The sequence below is a fragment of the Trifolium pratense genome, linkage group LG2 (assembly GCF_020283565.1).
Source record: "Trifolium pratense cultivar HEN17-A07 linkage group LG2, ARS_RC_1.1, whole genome shotgun sequence".
NCBI classification, from domain to species: Eukaryota; Viridiplantae; Streptophyta; class Magnoliopsida; order Fabales; family Fabaceae; genus Trifolium; species Trifolium pratense.
Genome location: NC_060060.1, coordinates 21719144 through 21738723, shown reverse-complemented (window position 1 = coordinate 21738723; position 19580 = coordinate 21719144). Strand labels below are relative to the sequence as shown.

At 28.7% G+C, this 19580-nt stretch overlaps 1 long non-coding RNA gene across 1 annotated transcript; it reads right to left on the bottom strand.

Annotated features, from left to right (window-relative positions):
* Window positions 1–12925: 12925 nt before the first annotated feature.
* On the bottom strand, window positions 12926–15295 carry LOC123906821. The gene is made up of 2 exons (XR_006809033.1): window positions 14986–15295; window positions 12926–13133 (listed from the first exon to the last, which is right to left on the bottom strand). It is a non-coding gene; the product is annotated as an uncharacterized LOC123906821 (long non-coding RNA).
* Window positions 15296–19580: the final 4285 nt, after the last annotated feature.

Sequence of the window (19580 nt, the reverse complement as noted above, 5' to 3'; positions counted from 1 at the left end):
TTGGACAGGCGTTGAAGGCACTGCTTGCGTCTCAGGGTGCTACTTTGGGGCTGTTTTTTATTTCAACGGTGTATTTATATATTTTATTACAAAATTGCTTACTAATTACTAGATTGTGAGGTTTTGTTGTTAATCTCATTGTAAGTTCTGCTCTTAAAGCTATTGGAGACAAGAAGTTGAAGCTCAAACTTGGAGGTGAGAGTCTTCTCTTTAATTGGCGCTATCTTCATACTTCAAATCTCATATTGATCTTATTTCAATTTATTCACTACAAGAATTCTCTGCATTTCCTACAAAATATTCGTAAGAAATGTTTTTTATGTTATCCGCAAGCAATTCCTACGAAAGTTTGGTAGGAAATGTTTTAAATTTTTTTTTTAAAAAAAAAGTAACCAGCAACGATCACAAGCATTATATATAAAGGTTAAGGTTACCGTACAGTGAACCAAGTTGATTGGGCTCAAGTGGCAAGGAGCTCCTTCCAAGGACGTACCCGGGGAATACCGGGTTCGATTCCCAGGGGGAACAACGCTTGGCCAGTGCGCATGCCTCTACGCACGAGCTGGATTAGTCGTCCACCTTTGGTGGGTCGGAACCAGTGCGAAAGCCAAAAAAAAAAAAAAAAAAAAAAGGTTACCGTACAGTGAGAGAGCACAATAAACAGGATATTCATGGAATATGCTCTTAACATACATTGGAAATTTAATAGTTCCACTATTACAGGGTCAATATTGGTATTTCTGATCAATTAAAATAGTTTTATTATTAATTTTTAGTTTAAAATATATGTTGGCTCACCGGATTAATAAGTGGTCGACCGTGGAACAATGCTTAAAATTATCAGAAATTCTAACGATTATCAATAATATTTTTTAAAAGTAAAAATTACGACTCTTCACATTTTTTCAGATAAAAAAACAGACATTATTAACGTCAATTTAGTACGAGTTACATATTTATTATATGTTGTATTAATTAAATCGGTGTTAATTAAATGATTTTTTAATCATAAAAATGAAAATAATCATTAAATTAGAGTTTCAAACATAAACATAAATTATCGATAATATTTTAAATATTTTTTAGTTACTGATCTACCATGGACCAATTGAAGAAGCGATTCATATTAGGAATTGTCATGCATTTAACACATATATGTGCACTAAAAAACGAACGGGAAAAAGAATTTTGATGATCGGACTACGAATGGATAGACAAAGTAATAACAGTCTAACCGAAACTTAGTTTTAATGAAAGGGTCACGAACTTTGATTGAAACTACTGATTTTGATTGGAGATTTCAAATTTAATCAGTCCGACTGTTCAATATCACCTAATTGGACCGACAAATGAATGGGAAAAAGAATTTTGATGATCGGACACCGAATGGATAGACATATTGTATTAACAGTCTCACCGGAAACTTAGTTTTAGTGAAAGGGTCATAAACTTTGACTGAAACTGCCGATTTTGATTGGAGATTTCAAATTTAATCAATCCGACAATTCAATATAACCTAATTGGACTGACAAACGAACGAGAAAAAGAATTTTGATGATCGGACTCAAAATGGATAGACTGGTTGTAATAACAGTCTCATCGGAAACTTAGTTTTAATGAAAGGGTCGTGAACTTTGATTAAAACTACTGATTTTGATTGGAGATTTCAAATTTAATCAACCCGATCATTCAATATCACCTAATTGGACTGAAAAACGAAAGCGAACAAGAATTTTGATGATCGGACACCGAATGGATAAACATATTGTAATAACAGTCTCACCGAAAACTTAGTTTTAATGAAAGGGTCATGAACTTTGACTGAAACTACCGATTTTGATCGGAGATTTCAAATTTAATCAATCTGACCGTTCAATATCACCTAATTGACTGACAAATGATTGAGAAAAAGAATTTTGATGATCAGACTCGGAATGGATTGACTGATTGTAATAACGGTCTCACTGGAAACTTAGTTTTACCGAAAGGGTCATGACCTTTGACTGAAACTACCAATTTTGATTGGAGATTTCAAATTTAATGAATCCAACCGTTCAGTATCATCTAATTGGACTGATAAACGAATGAGAAAAATAATTTTGATAATCGGACTCCGAATGGATAGACAGATTGTAATAATAGTCCCATCGGAAACTTAGTTTCAATGAAAAGGGACGAACTTTGACTGAAATTACCGATTTTGATTGGAGATTTCAAATATAATCAATCTGACTGTTCAATATCATCTAATTGGAGTGACAAACGAACGGGAAAAGGAATTTTGATGACCGGACTCCGAATGAATAGACAGATTGTAATAACATTCTCACCAGAAACATAGTTTCAATGAAAGAGTCATTAACTTTCAACATGATGTATTTTTCTTTACAAATGTTGTTATTTTTATCTTTTGTTTTGAATTTCATCTTTTATATAAATTATTTTTTTAATTTTTATACAACAAAAAAAGGAAAATATTTCCTAGAGAAGCAAAACGAAAATTTGAAAAAATTGGGAGAAAATATTCAGTACATTTCCTACCAAATTTTCATAGGAAACGTCATGGAAAAACAAAACACCAATGATCAGCTAAGACGTGCGAACTCAAAATTTCAAATTTTTACGTTTCCTTCAAACGTTTCGTAGGAAATGTCACGGAGGGAATTCCAAAAAGTTTGAATTTCAGATTTTTCTCTGTATATAACACTATCTTCTACACATTTTTTTTCATTCTTTCAACTTTCATTTCTTTTCATTTCATATTTCCCACTTCACTTTCTTCTTTTATTCTTTCAACATATTCTTCTTTCCCACTTCAATTTTTTTTCTTCAACATATTTATTAACTCTTTCTCTTCCTCTTTATATTTTCTTTCAATACATTCAACTTTTTTCTTTTAACACTTTCATACAAACATCTTAAAAACTTCTATTTTAACATTCATTCTTTATTTTCTTCAACACATTCAATGTTTTTTCTTTCAACATTTATTCAAACACATTAATTATCTTTCTTTCATCATTCTATTTTCTTTCTTCTTACATTTTTTTTCATCATTCTATTTTCTATGCTTTCTTCATTTTTTCTTTCATCATTATATTTTATTTCTTATATTTTTTTTCATCATTCTATTTTCTTTTCTTTCTAAACTTTTTCTTTCATCATTCTATTTTCTTTCATCCTACATTTTTTTTTCATTCTTCAATTCTACCAACTCAAAAATATTTTCTATTTATCACTTTGAACTCAACATAAGTTTCTCACAAAATGTTTTTAGTTCTCTTTCAATTTTTCTTAATGTATATTTTGTTTTAGTGAAAATTTAAATTATTTTACGTTAATTTCAAATATTTTGGTTGAAATTTTAAAAAGTTTAGCGCAAATTTCAAAATTGGTCGCAATTTTGAATTTTTTGGTTTTTTTTTTGTGCAAAATTCAAATTTTCAATTTCTATTGAAAATTTGAATTTTTTTTAATATTTTTTTTTACATTTCCTACCAAATATTCGTCGGAAATGTATTTTGGCGGAAAATTCAAATTTGTTTTCTGAAAATTTGAAATTTTAGGCGGAAAATTTAAATTTCGGATTTGGAGCACTATTTCAAAAATTACATTTTCATTTAAATTATTTTTAATTAAAATATATATGCTGAAAATATCTATTTTAATTTTTTTTTAATATGAAATACAGTTCCTACAAAATATTCGTAGGAAATGTCCTGCAAGCACATGTTTTTCCTATAAAGGTGCTCGTCAGAAATGTCGTCGGAAACGCAACATTTCCTACGAAATTGTGCTCATTTCCTACAAAATTTTGGGTAGGAAATACAAAGAATTCTTGTAGTGATTGTTCTTTTCTTTGTTAGTTAGGAAATGATGGATCCTTATTGGGAAAGGTGTGGCATTAGGAGATAGTTGGATCTCACCGGAAGGTTTTGTGGTTCGTGATTGAATTGTTTGTTTCTACCAATGACTCCATTTTGTTGAAAGTTAATTTTAAATTGCAGTTGCAGTTACGCTGCTAACCTTTATATATAGTAAAATGCTGCAGATGTGGCCATAATTGTGGTTGCAATGCGGTTGTGAAGACCTCTAAAATCGTTATATTCAAGTCACAGTTTTAGGTTGTAACCTTTAAGGTGACTTTCTAGCCATTAGACTACTTGACAAAAAATAATGACATTTATCTAGCACCCATTTTAGATAATCAATACTCCATCCGTACCACAATATATGTCACTTTGGGAAAAAAAATTGTACCACAATATATGTCGCTTTATATTACCAATGAAGTATTTAATGCTATTTTTCTTATTATACCATTAACTATTTGTTACTCTCTCTTCTTTCAATTCTTCAATTTATTTTTTCATACCATAAATGAAGGAGAATTTTGTAAAAATGTCAAAGCGACATATATTGTGTTACGGAGGGAGTAATTGATAGTATCATACCATGATAGTAGCATATACCACTAACTCGTTGAACTCAAATTAGTCGAACTTGAGCTAAAATTTGGATAATCAAGTTGAAAATGAACTGAACCTAAAAAGCCGAACCGAACTATTCCTGAATTCTAAACGAAGCTTAAAAAAGAGTTCGTGTCGAACACAAGCTAAACCAATTCTTATCGAGTCGAGCTCAGACAGATTCACTTCAACTAGACTCATTTCCAACCTTAGGGGTTAGGGTAAGAGTAGAGGTGGGGATAGGCCAGACCGGCCTACAAGGCCTAGCCTACACAGGCTCATGCCAGCAGCCTATTTCTTTAAATAGAGCAGACCAAGACTTTTTTATAAGCCTATTTAGTTAAATAGACTAGGCTGCAGGCCATTAAAAAAAACCATTTAATATGAATAATATTTCTATTACCATTATTATTATTTATATATTAAAATTTGTATTTTGATTAAATTATAAATTTATTAATTTTTTCAGTAGTTTAAGTTTATTAATCTACATTAGTTTTTCACATATATAAATATATTATCATAAACTAGAATTGAAATATGATGACATATATAGTCAAAGTCTCTAAAATATCATATTAAATATCTTTTTTTTGTCGGCAATATCATATTAAACATCGAAAAGACATTGGAATATTAGTTCATAAGTATATATTTAAAAATAAATATAATTATTTTTTAAAATATGTTAATGTAAAATAGACTTTTAAACAAGCTAACAGGTCACGTTAGACATTCAAAAGGTCAGGCTCAGGTCTAAAAGATAAGCTTATGATAGGTCACGGACCTTCGATTTTTTGACATGACAGGCCTGGCTCAGGCTTGGTAAAGCCTAGCTCGGCCTATCCTATTCCCACCGGTGGGTAAGTGTAAGAGTTTACCCTTTTTTAAACAATTTAAAGAAAAAAGAATGAGAAAAAAAAAGGAATGAATTACCGCTACTGTAAGTGGCTATACGAAAAAAATAAATAAAATGCAGCAGCATACCGCCACAGGCGTGGCTTTAACATATATAAGCAACTTAAAAGTGTGGCAGTTTGGTATATAATTTTGAAACTATGGCACTTTGGTATTATTTTTTTTCAAACTGTGGCAATTAAGAAAAAATCCCATGAAAATTGCAAATTTGGATAAGTATAAAATATGTAAAAGTTCAAATAGTTTTAAATTGTGGCCTACAACTACAGGGATTTGATGATGTAACCAGCTCATGGAGTGAACTTGAAAATGTGATTTATGCTAGCATGAACAATGTGGTAATTTTCATTCAACTTTTATCCATGAGTTCTCTTAATCACATTGTATTTAAGTCTATGCTATTTTTGTTGTCCGATACCAACACAACTCTGACCCATAAATGAGTGAACTTGACTAGAATGAACTTAAAGGTAATTCAAATTGATTTTTTAATGATGCTAACTATTATCATTGCACAATGTCAATTTCTTGAAAAAATGGTTAACTTCTGCTTAGCGTTTATAAAATACAAAGCCTATTTTTTTTTTTTTTTACAGGGGCCAATATTTTTACCGGGACCTATATTCACAGAGGCAGAACTGTGATTTCTTTTCCGAGGGGGCCACTAAAAAATATTATAGTATAGAAGTTAAATATGAAAATTATATTGTGTATAAAAATTTGATTATCAATAAATCAAATTACATATATATTTTAAAATAATACTCTATGTGCATCAAGTGACTTAAAATAATCAATAATTAAATTTGAACTAATACTCACACAAAATTTATCATCAGAAAATCATAGATTTTATTATTATATTACACATATACTAAAAAGAAAATCTGTATTTTTAATTAAAAATAGGTGTCCTTTTTAGAAGAAAAAAATAGAAATTTTGCATTGATATATACAAATGGAAATCTATTATTTATATGTTTAGGAGTTTCTCTCTCTTGATCACTTTCATATGTGGCATCCTCTCATTTATCATAATCTATGTGGCAACTTGTGAGAGCATGTTTTCCTACGTGACAATTTTTGAGAACTTCAATAGAAATTATGTACTCATATAAGGAATTTTTTTTTGGTGTCATTCTCAATCAAAATTTAATGCTAATTCAAAAATAATCATTCAAAAGGAAACAATTGAATACATTTTAATTTTTTTTAATCACATTACCAATTCTTTTTAATTTCTCTTTACAATCATTATGAATTATTTTTATTATATATTTTTTTGACCAATCCATTTTTATAATCCTTTTATTCACATTTGATTTTTTTCATAAAAATTAAAATTCAAAATTTACTTTTAAATAAAAAAAATGTTTATTTTTCAATAATATTTAAATGATGTTGTAAATAACATAAAATGTATCCATTTCCAACAAATAAAATAAAATAAATTAATATAATTAATATAATATTATAATAGTATAATATTAATTATAATATTAATATTAATAAGGCATAATCCTATGGAGATAAGAAAAAACGAAAATAATTAATATGTGATTGAATGGTACATTATTGTTCATTTGTGGCTTTCAATTTGTGTGATTTTGTTTCTAATTCTAAATTCAATTGTATAAATTGATGAGTATTAATCCACAATTACTTTTTTAGGTTTACAACATGCATAAAATAAAGGGGTAATTATTTTGGGGGTAATTATTTTGATCTCTTATATTTTTAGCTATAAATAGTGCTCTTGATTCTCACACATCTCACACTAATTTTGAATCACGGTTGAGTTTTTCAAAAGTTTTCTTTAAATTCTAATTTTTTTCTCTTTGGGTCGTTGCCATTTTGTTGATAGTGCGTTTCTGAAGTTGTTGCAAAGTTATCAATATTAAGAACAGTTTCGTTATAATTTGTAATTTGCTTCATGTTATTTTTAATTGTTATTGTAGTGAGTTAGTCATTTAATTTGTTGGTTTCAGAATCATGTAAAAGGTTCATAATATTCCTTATTATGCTATCTATTAAGAAGTTCGCTAGATCATTAGTTCTACATAAGTATTCGCTATTTTTAAGTGAAAGATAATATATTGAGGAAAATCCTAATATGAACTGAACCTAAAGATAATTTTCACTATTTTGAGTACATTTTAATAATATATTGAGGACACGTAGAAGCAAGAGTAATTCTCTTATTCATTAATTCTATAAAAAAAAAGCTCTCTAATTTATTTCAACGAGAAAAAAAATAGGATTTTGCCGTTAATTATGCTAAAGCATGGATTTGTTCCTTAAAATTCAATCACACAGAGTATTAAAGTATTTCAATTATTTTATTTCTTAAATCCAAACCATGAATTATATCGGACTGAGTTTCACAGGGACACTTATCCATAAAATTAACAACTCAGTTATTATGGTCAAGTAAAATGTAGGAAAATGTTAAATTTTGAGAAATGGTAGTATAAAATTAGAGTGCTACTATATGCAGCGAAATTTTCACGAAGCACGTGGCCTTCTCTCATCTTTTAAGCGTGTCGCTTCTTTTGTTTGAAAACGTGGAGTTCTTCTTTTTGACAGCTGTGGACCTCTTTTTTATCATCTCAAAAATTAATAAAAAATATTGGATCCATCTTGCCTCTGTTTTTTCATGTGTGAAGCTCTAACAGGAACAGAGCAAAATTCTTGACTCATCAAATTTCTTCTCTAAATTGGCTCATCAAACTGCTTTGAGGCATTATGCAATGAATTAATTCTATTTGAATTTTTAATTAGAGGTCTATTTTTCTCCGGTGAAGGGTGAGGAGAATTATAGGAAGCAGAGTCGACTGGAAATAAAATAGCTCGATGGAAGAGACGATAGGAATGTCCGGGAGTTTAAAGGATGGCGAAGAAACACGTGTAAGATTCAGGCCCGGGAGAGAGCGACGTCAAAGGAGGGAGGAATGGACTTAGTGTCGTTGTTGTAGATGATGCAAGTGCGGAGGAGTTAGTGAACAAAAGGGAAAGAGTAGCAAGTTTTTTTTGTTTGCCAAAGGAAGATGAAGGGAAGACGCGGAGGGTGGGTTCTGAGAGACGAGAGAGGTGTAGAAACAGTCAAATAGCATCAAATAATCAGTAAAGTTAGTTTAATATTTCTTCTGCAATATTAAGAATAAGTTAAGTGAAGAAGAAACAAAACACTTGAAGAGAGATAATGAATCCATTAATTATGCAAGTGGGTCCAAAATGAAAGTGCCATATCATTCGTGATTCATTCGCTTTCGCGATATTTATCATTATCCATTAAATTAACAGGGACTGAGTTGTTAAATTTTATGGTCAAGTAAAATATAGGAAATAAATGTTGATTTGAGAAGATGTTCATAATTTTGGTTGATTTTGATCTTATCCTCTTAATGTATTGTAATTATTATTTCCCAAATTAACATTTATTTCCTACATTTTACTTGACCTTTGGCTAATTTCGAAATTCAATCATTTCTCAATTATTTATAAATCGTATTTAATGCACCTATTAAAAATAAATTAAAAAGGAATTAACTCAAATTCAAATATACATGGTGATTTGTAGCAAATAAAATATCATTATGTGGGGGTTATTGATAAAAAAAATAACCTACATGGAAGTATTAAGCAAAAAATATTTTTTTCTGTATATTCGAACATTTCACCATGTTTATCTGTATATTTGTTCATTATATTTTTCGTATAGCAAAATAAGTGTAAAATGTGCTAAAAGAAATTGAATTTATCAAAATAATAAATACATCTTGATTTACATAAAACATAAAATGTACAATAATATATTAACAAAAAAAAAGAAAGTATGTTGACCTTCATCTACAAAATAATATAGAATTTAATTATTTAATTTTTTTTATGATGTTATAACATGTGAGTTGGAAACGGAGAGTCGAGTATCACTATCACTCTCTATTCCGTCATTCCTCTCTTAAATATTCAAAATTTGTATCATTTATCATATTTAAATAAATTATTACATTAAATATAAAATTAATTTTACAAATAATTAAAAAAATCAAAAAATATTAAAATTTTAATAATTCATATTTTTAATGCGTCAAAAAAATGATCTTATATTTTTCATTGAGCATTAACCCGTGCGAATGCACGGGTAAGTTATACTAGTTAACTTTTTATAGGAAAATTTCCTTGTTAATAATGGCTTGAAACTTTAAAAAAAGAAAGAAAAAAACACAAAGAAAAGCTGCTCACCAAGAGTCAAACTCAGGAACTCTTAGGCCTGTTTGGTGCGCAGGATAGCATAGTGACAGGATAGGATATAAAAAAGGATAAGGATAGGATATGATAACAACAGGATAACAGTTATACTCAGTTATCATATCCTATGTTTGGTGCACACAGGATAACAAACATGATAACTATTATATTTTGTTTTTAATACATACTTTCTCATAATAATATGATAAGATATATAACATATTTAATTGACAAAATTACTCTTGTAAAACAATTATTATTTTTTAAAAATTATTTTGTTATACTTTGAATTTTATAAATAAAAAATATAAATAAGTAATCAAATAACTTTATATAATTTAAAATAAAAATCATGAGAAAATAATCAAGTTTAATTTTTTATATGAATCATGATCAAATAAATAACTCAATAATATATACATGTTAGATAAGCCAAATAAATATATGATATATCTCATACGTAAATAATAAAACTACTATTGCAAAAGAATTATATTTAATTTTTTATAAAATTTAAGTTAATATCCCTATTTGTCAATTTTTTAATAATCATTTTACTTTAAAATATTGTAATTTTAGTAAAATTTTGATTTTTTAGAATATATAAATTACAAAATTATCCCTGTGAGAAAATCACATATATATTTAAAAATTAATTATTTAATTATTTATATTTTATTAATTTTATTTTATGTATTTTAAAAAATATTTTATAAAATAAATCAGTAATTTTTTTTTCTTCTTATCCTATCCTGCTGGTAACCCAACTCAAATTCAGGATAAGAATTATAACTAGAGAGACAGGATAAGATAAGCTTCAGGATTAACTTATCATATCCGGCTGTATCACCAAACACTGGATTGCGGCAGGATATGATACAATTATCATATCCTGTCTCTTATCCTGTGCACCAAACGGACCCTTAGTGTTGGGCGCCATTTTTATCCACTCGGCGTACGCACTTTTGATAATTGTTTTCCAAATCAAATATATATAATATACATTTGTAATTTAAGAAAACTACCAAGGGTATAACAGTAATTTCTTATTTTTCCGTGGGTGGTTGTGGCCACCCACCAGGGGCGTCTCCGAGTTTTATGAGGCTATGTGCAAAATATAAAAGTGGCCCCTTAATAAAAAAAAATTAAAAAATTATCGATTTAAATTGCATATAATATAAAAAAAAACATTCTTGTAAACATATAAATTATCAATATTAAATCTTACATTAAATTAAATGGAACAAGAAATACCAAATAATTATCTTTGAATATAACGTCAAAAAGGAACATCATAATCTAAGATTAAATTTTATGCAAAGATTAAAATGGACTAGAACTATACTTACGGGTATAGATAACTAATATATTGATACTCATGATATTTATGAACATTAACAATATATAAATAATATTATAATATTATTTTAGGGCTTAAAAATTAATCTATTAATATACATCTGATATTTTATAGATATAAATAATTTATAAATAATATTATAGGACCTCAAAATTTTGAGTTGAGGCCCTCAAAATTTTGAGGCCCTATGCCGTCACACATCTCGCATATGCCTGCGAGCCTCCTCTGCCACCCACAGCCACCCCCTAGTTCCACCACTGTATATTCATATATTAATACAAGGGTCAATTTGTATTTTGTAATTTATACTTGCACAATCTTTCAACTTTGTTTTTTGTTCTAGTAATATTTAATATTAATTTTACTATCATTGTAACTATGGTTAATAACAAATTATATTTTAAATTTTCTTTTATGTAATTATAGTGTATATGTTTTCCTATGTAGCATTTTTTTAAATAGAAACTCTAATGTATGCTTGATCAATATCTAAGTGACACACATCATCTTTGCAATATAATGGCAATGCGCAAGTGACAAGTGTTTCATTTGTATCCCACATGATGCAATAATTTCATTTCTAGGAATTCTATTGTCACAATCATGACTTTTTTATCAATTCTATTGGTTGCATGTACTCTAGGAACTTGTTATCATGTCCTTCACAAAATTCTTCTATCATCGTATCATGCAATTATTCCTCAATGAATCCTATTGGTTGCATGTTTCCTTTGGAATTTATCATTGGTTGCATGATTTCTTGGAACTTGCTATGATTTGCTTCACAAAATTCTTCATGCAATCATTCCTCCTCCATGAATTCTATTGGTTCTATGTCTTCCTTGGAACTTGTTATGATTTTCTACCTAAGAGACATTGGCCTTAGAAGTTTCTATGAAAAAATCCGCAAACGGCATAAGTAACATAAATTTTCATTTGCTACTAAATTAGTTTTCATTTGCTACTAAATATTTAATTAGAATTAGCAAAAGGAATAAGTAACATAAAATTTCAACCTATACTAGCTAGAAGAGATGTGCTTCTTGCCAACAAAAGATATGCAATCTTATACCAACACTTGCTTCTAATGCTTTCTAAACTAGTGCTAAACAATTCCTACTTCCCTTGTGTTCAAAATTGTTCATGCACGTTAAACTCAAATTTTATGTTTAGATTTTGTTCGAGTTACCTTCGACTTTATAATCTCACAACCTTGTAAATTTTTTCCACTATAAGGTGTACATAAATTTTTCCTTGATTCTATTTAAAATTTTTTTATATCTAAAGCTTTAATATTTTGGTTAATATTTTTTTTTTTTGTAATTGTGGTGAATAAACCCATAATCTCCTATATCCAATGATGAAGTGACATGTGTAACCCTATCATATCATACATATAATCCGATAGTCATGTGACAAATTAACCTTATGAAACCATAATGTTTCAAATCCAATGGTCAAGTGACAAGTGTAACATGATCTTTTCAACCAATGCCAATTGTCCCACATGAAACCTTAATCTCACGTATCGATTAAACGGAACAGGATTTGGTGCAGTAAATGTTTTACGCAGTTTCGAATCTCAGTCATCCGATCATAAATGAATTGTTTAGATTACAAACAGCTAATTTTATTAATATATAATCTGAGCCGTTTGATTTTAATCTAACGGTCGAAATCCAAAACAGCGTAAAACTGCGTGCAAATTGCACTGCAGGAAATCCAGATCCGGATTAAACAAGTGACAAGTGACCTTCCTTGATTCTAGCACCCCACATGTTGCAATCATTCTGTACTATTGGGCGAGGAACTTTATAACACCCTTAATTTACCCCTTTATTTTATTTTCGAAAAAGTTAATTTCATTTATTTAATAAGGATGTCACACTTACTCCAATTAAATAATTCTTCAAATGATTAAAAATCATGCAGCGGAAAATACAAAAATAATATAAGTTTCAAAGTCCGAATTGAAAATACTGAATCAAATGACATAGTCCAATTGTTATAAAAATTTAGCAGCATAATTAAATAAAGTTTCTCCCCAACAACATCCTAACAGAGCGACTCCAATTAAATAGCAAAGCAACAGCTATCCGAACACATCAGCTATGATTCATCTCCTACCTGAAAATCTACGGTTGCACACCGTAGGGCCAAGCCAGAAGGGGGAATGCAAAGGTGAGTGACAATACATCAAGAAAGTAACTGAATTAAAACAACGTAATAATTACCAACATCATAAACAACAACAAGACCACCTAAGCGGATGGCCGCGCGCATTCATCAGTCAACCACAATCATCAATTAACAATTAAATAAAGAGAAATAAACAACATCATTTAAATAAATAAATATAATTAAAATGCATGCAATGCGCCTAGACTCGCTACATGCATGTGGTACCAATTGCAATGTCATTTCTAGTTTTACATCATAGAGGATCAACATCATTATAAGCAACGTCATTTTCAACTTCATTAGGCAACGTCATTTTCATCATCATTTATACAACTTCAATAAGCAACGTCATTAAACATATGAATGAATGCATGTCATGTTATGATAAGCAACGTCAATAGGCAACATCATTTAACAACTTCGATAGACAACTTCATCATCATTATAACAACATCAATAAACAATGTCCATAAGCAATAACAAATACAACATCATAATTTCTGCACAACTCCAACATCATTAAAATAGATAATTCAACATCGTTATAACCACGTAAGTCAACATCATTATTGAACGAAACGACAATTCAAACAACACAATTACTATCAACGAGCAACGACTTAAAACAACACCGATACACAACAATTATTAGCAACTTCGATTACAACACCAACTAAAACTTCATAACTCAATTAATCATTCACTCCTCTCCAAAACAACAACCTATTACTCCTTTTTAACAGTACTCATAACCCAAATCATCTTGATTTAGTTTACCGACGAAAAATATGGATTTTAAGTCAATTTAATTAATAAAAATTAAGAAATAAATTCAAATCTTAATAGCATATAAAACCAGGGAGAGTGAGGTACACCAGAGGGTTCCAAAATATTTAAAATACTCTACATAAATTTTTGGGAAACTTTTATAAAATTATAATATTTTTAATCACCTTTTTACCTCATATAATTAATTAAAAATAGCTACAGGTGTCCAAAAATTACCAAAGTTATACCAAAATTCTCGTAATATTATTTACTATTTTATAGTAAAAAGAACGAAGACAATTGAAGTACCCTAGATGCTTCACGCGCCTCCACTCGCCGTGGGTGAGAGTGGGCGTGGCCTGGATCTACTATTCATCTTCTTCCTCACCCACTTTTCTGCAAAACGGGTAGTTTGACCCGGTTACCCGACCCGGACGTATCTCCCTCGTTTCTTAACGGAATTCGATGTTCTTTATACCGTTTTGATCGTCATTCAATTTTTAAAGGATTCATTGCATTATTTTTAAGTTTCGGCAATTGAATCACGCGTTTTAAATAGCAAAAGGTTCATACGAAAATTTGACAAAAACTCCATTGATGGGCATTCAAGGACTTCGGTTTTGACATTCTTTTGACTCGGAAAAACCCCATGATTGTTTTAGATGCTTAACACGTTTTAAAATTGTTTCCTTTTTAATCAACATCAAAATCCCATAAACTCCATTATTTGAATTCTTAAGAACAACATCAATCTATGGTTTTATTTACCCAACAATAGAATACGAACTTTTAATCAACCAACAACTCACAACTTCAATCATCATAATATAAGATTCAAAAGGATGGCCAACACATATTTCAAACACGAATCTAAGGTGCAATGATAGAATCAAAACACAACGTCATGTATACAAAACTCAAACATCACAACATCATGAACAAGGAAAAGAGGAGAACAACAACTTAAAGCACACATAATGAATATAGCAAATATGCCTATTGAATTCAGAATTTCAAGAGTATATAAAGCTCCCTTACTTCGATTGTAGTGAACTCCCTAAATTGAGGTTAAGCTTTTCATTCCTTTGCTTCTCTTCACTCTCCCATGAGCTCTTTCTCTTCTCTCACTCACTAGCACTATTTTTGTTTTGTGTTTGTTCTGTTGTATGCATTCAAAATGTTGTCTATTCCTTCTCCTCTAAAATAATGCCAAAGGACCATGATATTATTGCAAATAAATTGGTTTGATGAGAATTAAAATTATATTTATTCTCCATTATTCTCATCTCTACTATTTTTCCATCTACACCCCCCATATGCTCTCAACACCTCAATATATAACTTTCTACTTCTTTTAATTTTTATTTAGCAACATCATTATTTTTTTATTTATCAATTACTTAATTATTCACCACACAAAATAATTAAATAAATTATTCGTCACCCCAAATAATTAAATAAATATCGTCAATCAACACCACAACAACTAAATAATTAAATAAAATGAATTCTAATTTTTGGGGCGTTACAAACTTCACCTCAAAGTTCAAAAACAAAATTCTTTGTAGATAAAAAATAAAATTCTGGAAAATTATATATAGATCAAAAGTATATTTAACTCTAAATTTGTTTAAACTAAATATAGACAAAACAACAACAATAAAATATAGGAGTGTAATTTTTTTTTTACAAATTTTAACTCAAATGATAAAAATGGTGAAATGGCTAGGTGGGATACCATAACTGCCTTTTTAAATTATGTTTAGCAGATCAAACGCACCCTTAATCATAGTTGGTAGAATTACTATTTTTTTTTTTTTAAGAATCACATACTACATGAAAACCTCAATTTTCTAATAAATTATTTAATCATACCGGTACATTAGATCAATTAATTACTTAATTAATAATTATTTATTAAATAAAAAAATTATTTGCCGATTATTGTATTTCAAAGATAACAATTTCATAAGAAAAGACACAATTTCAATATTTTATAAGCAATACACAAACGTTTTTACATTTTTTCATAAAAAAAATCAATATTGACTATTATGAGTGATAAAAATTTTATTTTATTTATAATTTTGATAAATAGTATTTAGTTATTATAATATTTTAAATGATAAAAAATGATTTCTTTCGGAAAAATATTCGATTACCTAATAATTTAATGATCTAATATATCGGAAAAATATTCATTTACCTAATAGAGGTCTTGATATGGTTCAATTTGAAAGCGACTCGCAGGTGTTGACTGAAGCTATTCGAACGAGACGTAGTGGTAAATCGGAATTTAGTTTAATTGTTGCTGATATTATCCAAATTATGTTATCGTGTATAAACTTTGAAGTGAAGTTTGTTAGGAGACAAGCGAATATAGTTTCTCATTCACTTGCTCGGGCGGCCAATTCTTGGGCTAGTTTCCGTAGATTTGAGATTATTCCCTTATGTATTGAACATTTACTAGTTAATGAAAGACGTTAAGTTTGTATGATTAAAAAATAAAAAAATTGGAAGGAATATTTTTAGTTAAGGGTAATTTTGGTAGAAATTCTCAAATATCTCAAATATTGTACAAAAAAAAATATTTGAGAGTTTCTACAAAAAAAAAATATATATTTGAGAGAGTTTTCAGGAAAAAAAAAAAGTACCGTATATATAATATTTGAGAGTTTTTTAAAAAATATACAACATTTGAGATATTTGAGAGTTTCTACCAAATTTACTCTTCATTACAAATATTTCCTCACCTCTCCTTCCTTCCATCTACTTCGAACCAACCATACCCTAAAGGAAAATGTTATTTCATCCGATCCTATATATAAGAAAAAGTTTATTTTTTAGATTCATCGTAAAATTGATATATCTAGATAACATTATAGTCTAGATACATTAACTTTACATTGAATTTAAAAATAAACTTTTTCTTATATATAGGATCGGAGGGGGTATCTAGTAAGAATTTCTTGATGCAAGAAAGAGAAGAATGATACCCACAACCTAAAACAAAAAAAATCCAACCGCCGGAAATTGAAAACCCTCGAAATTGCATATATAAAATAAAAATATGAACTTTACGAGAAATTGAAACAAATGCTTCAAAACAAGTGATGCTATAAGTATAAAAAATAATAGAAATTAATGAAAAGCAAAAAAACACACATATTAAAACCTTTTTGTCAATTTCACAAAAAAAAAACCCTTTTGTAAAAATAAAAAACCATTTAGAAATTTTTGTAAATTAAAAATCCCATCTCTTTTTTTTTTTACAAAAGGCAATTTAGGAAATTTCTTCAATTTCCATTTTAAAATTTTTGTGATTTAAAAAAGTAATTTAGGATGTTTCTATTTAAAGAAATCTTGAAATGACATGTTAAATTATTATTACATGTAGACCAATTAAAATTATACACCTTAACAGTGTACCGGTACACGTCTACATAAGATGTGTACCGGAGTGCTCACCATTTTTTATAGCGTTAAAAGTGAAAAAATAAATAAAATCCTATTTTGGGACGGAATTTTCAACTATTGTGTGACAGATTTTTCCATCCCAAATGAATTTTTTTCTAGTAGTGAGCAAAGTTGATTTTGTAAGGAACATGTTTAAGTAAAGGAAATATACTTGGTAAGAAACTTGTTTTGTGGATTCTTCTCAAAGTTCTTATATGAATAATCATTTGGAGAATTAAAAATTGAACTTGTTTGATCTTCTAGCTAGACTTTGGACATTGATTGAATGCATACCAATAAAAGAGGACTTCTGTATAATTAGAAACTTTCACATTTGACTTTTACTTTGGAAGCTTATTCAAGGATAGAACTTTGAGTTGTAGATATCTAACAAGTACCAATTCATGGGTGGCATTCTAATCTGTTTGTGAGCTATGTGTCTGTATTTGAGGCTTTTGCAGAGTCTTAATTGTGTTACTTTAATTATATGGTTTTGGAGTTTGGCTGGTGTTGCTACTTGCTAGAGTATCACTTCTTTAACACAAAGAAAACCATGAGTTGATAAAATCAAACAATAACAAGTGATTTTATATTAATTAGCAATAAGCTGTATGAAAAAACATGACCTATTCAATTAGTCAATATATATATGAACTGAATGATATAAAGCATGATTTCAAAATTCAGTTTCTTAAATCATTAGCCATGCATCCAAACAGAACAAGGATGAGAAGTATACCATGTTAAGCTTATTTGCAAGTAAGATCGGAATTGATTGGGCAAATTGGGTTTTTAGGTTGTGTCTACAATCTACCTATTTGCCATGTTAAGCTTCGTGAGTGCATCACCAAAAATTTGCCAACATCAACTTCACACCATTTATCAGTGTAATTGATCTTCTATTTTTTCATTTTGTGAGCCTCCACTCTCATGTGGTGTTATTGTTAATTGAGGTTGAATTTTTCTCACAATGGCTTAACACTTACTCGCAGGTTGAATTTTTCTCACAATGGCTTAACACTTACTCGCTCCGTTCCTAATTATAAGCAACTTTCAAAGTAAAATTTTGTTCCTAAATATAAGTCCCTTTTCAATTGCCTAGAAACATTTAGTAATTATAATACTAAAAAAATACACATTTATTACACTACCAACTTTTTTTAATATGCGTGAAAAACCCTAATGAGAGCTTATATTAAGGGACGGAGGGAGTATATTGTAACACATATATTGTAACTAAAAAGAATAAATAAATTATATAATGAACTCTCACATTAGTGAGATTAAACATCTCATTTATTTATTATTTATTTTTCCCAAATATACATTAGTATGATATATATACTAGTATGTTCTAGTACCAGACTCAACAATTTTATTTTCAATTCACACATCAATATCCAAAGTGAACTTTGTTCCAACAATGATACAAGTGTGATGATGTAACTAGTAAATTATATGCATGTGATGATGTAACTAGTAAATTATAAGTTAATCCAGAAATCTCTTATGATCTTACTAGTAAATTACGAAGTATAAGTTATTTGAATCTCTCTCTTTCCGCACTCTTATCAAGTTCATCAATGTTACCGATCTCAATGTTTGAAATAAAAATAAATACCACTATTCCAACTTTGGTATGAATTCTCTATTCCTAATTTATTTTCTTTATATTGATGAATGTTGATTAATTAAGTGATAAACTTGAGTTAACTAGATGAATGGGAAATTAGCGTTTATATATATTAACAAAAAAATTGACAATTAAAATGACGATACACTATTTTTTTTTTTTGACAAAATGACGATATAGTACTATTAAAATGAATTTATTGGGGAAAAATGGGTCATTTTAATATTTTATTTTATCAATATATATTAATTTTTAATTATTTTTTTATCTTTTACTTCTTCATTTCTTCTACTTTTACTTCTCATCTCTTTTACTTTCTAAAAAAAAATTTCCTCTGCTTTCTTTTTCAACTTGTTTTCTCCTTCTATTTCAACTCAAGTTTGAAATTTAAATTAGCTCTGTCCTAATTTTGGAAAACCAAAATATTCTCTCAGTACAATTTCTTTTAACGGAAAATATATTATTAATCAAATTTCTGTACAAGACGAACATATATTAGTAAAAGAGAAATTACATAATAGAGGTGTCGTATATATACGGAACA